Here is a 1913-nt window from a genome sequence, read left to right as displayed (position 1 = left end):
TTTTCCTTAGACTGACTTTTGTCAACCTTAAACATGGTTTTAATATAAATAACGTCCCATATAATTTTAAGGAAATTTTATTATTAAAATACATAATTTATGCTAATTTGATGACATCATTGGCCAACATCCAAGATGGCGCACCATGTCATTAGAACAGGGATATACAGTTTTTTTTCCTATAAATTTGATTAATACTTCCATTTCTTTTTACAATAAAGGTGCATATGATCGGCTTTAGTCTATTTACAATGTATTTTAGGCTTTTTTTCTGAAAACAAACTTTTTTTGAAAAATCAAGATTGATAATTCAACATGGCGAATAGCTCAAATATGCATGACGTCGTGTAATAATCTCACCCGCGTTGCTATGGGCAACATAAGATTTAGTACACCCTTATATACTGCCATAAACACTATTGGTAAAGTTATGTTGTATACAATTTAGTTTTCAAGGAAAAACATATCTAGACGGATTCGGCCAATAAAATCACATTAATATTCAAGATGGCGGCGAGGCGAACACCTCCGTCAGATCGCTCCGCTTGAGTCCAACGAGTTTCCCTGCTTTTACGGTAAAAAGAAATCTTAAAGTGTAACAAAGTCCAGGTGGTATCGTATAGATCCATCCCAGATACTTTTATAAGTGTATCATAAAGTTTCTGGAGTCTTCTAAGCCGACTTCTGTCCGGGAGACAACCGCACAACAGAAGCGTCTTGAGAACAAAGGCCCAAGCGGACCCAAGTGGACAAAATGGCGACCGACGACCCCAGGAAACGATCACCTGGCAAGCTATACGACTTACTCGGAGTAACAAGCAACGCAACGGAAGATAATATCATCTCCGCATACAAAGAGGAAGTCAAGAAACACGAGAAAGCTGTCGTCACCACCAAGGACAAGCGCCTCCTCGCTGCGGCCCGGCAGAAGTTTTGGGAGGTAAGCAAGGCTTTTATGTCTTGTCAGACGGCGAGCGCCGACAACGGTACGACCAAACAATCGTGATCCCCGAGCCACCAAAACGAGATAGAAAGGCCAAACCAAGCGATAGCTACTTCATTCAGTACAACGAAAACAGTGTGACGGTACACATTCCGGCAGGTTCCGAAAAGAAGTGGATACAAACGGTGGAAGCACACTACAACATGTCAACTGAGGACAAAGGAAAGAATGGTCACCAGCTCGCGGCACCTTTCTATGACCCTGAGACAAACGGCCTTATCGGCACAGTAACTCTGCACATCTATCATACTTCTAGGATTCTGATACAAGGTCCAGTCTGCTACCTCTGGGTAATGTTCACTTTTGACTTAAAAAAAGTCGGTGGCTTCAGAGTGTGCAACCCCAGAGGTTCGATGCGAGGATATCGTGTGTAGTGAGTGTGAGCGCCCTGGACCCGAAGATGCCGGTGTTATCCAGTGCAATATGTGCCAAAACTGGCTCCACTATGCATGTACAGGAGTTCATGAATTCATACTGCACCAGCTGATCAGAGATGAAGAGACTGAATTCTTGTGTAAACACTGCTCGTTCGAGAGCATTGTCGTTGAAAGCTCTGAGTCTGAGTAGCCCGAATCACGAAGCAAGCAACCACAGAGTAACTTGTACGAAGACGAAACTATCCCTAAGTCTGTCGCTAATAACTCAGATACTGTAGAAACAGTTGAAACGAAGGACAACAACAACAACAAGGATGAAGTTCAGTCACTCCGGCTGAGCTTAGACAAACTTGAAGCAATTCTGGCCAGCAGAATTGCAAAAGACGACAACAGAATGGAGATGTTGTCTAATCGCCTCTCGAGAATTGAATGCAAATTGTCGGAAACAAAAGAGGCGCCTACAGAGAAAACAGCAAAGGAAAGTGACATCGAAGCGCTAAAAAAACGTGTAGAAGACTCTCGAGGACCGAAAA

General features: G+C 42.8%; 1 pseudogene; it reads left to right on the top strand.

The window, feature by feature from the left end:
- Positions 1 to 754: 754 nt before the first annotated feature.
- Positions 755 to 1570, top strand: LOC109478190 (annotated as a pseudogene).
- The last annotated feature ends 343 nt before the right edge of the window (positions 1571 to 1913 follow it).

The sequence above is a fragment of the Branchiostoma belcheri genome, unplaced genomic scaffold, assembly GCF_001625305.1.
Source record: "Branchiostoma belcheri isolate BF01 breed outbred unplaced genomic scaffold, Haploidv18h27 scaffold424, whole genome shotgun sequence".
Lineage (NCBI taxonomy): Eukaryota > Metazoa > Chordata > Leptocardii > Amphioxiformes > Branchiostomatidae > Branchiostoma > Branchiostoma belcheri.
Note: the sequence above shows the minus strand (reverse complement) of the source record. Positions and strands in the feature narration are given on the sequence as shown.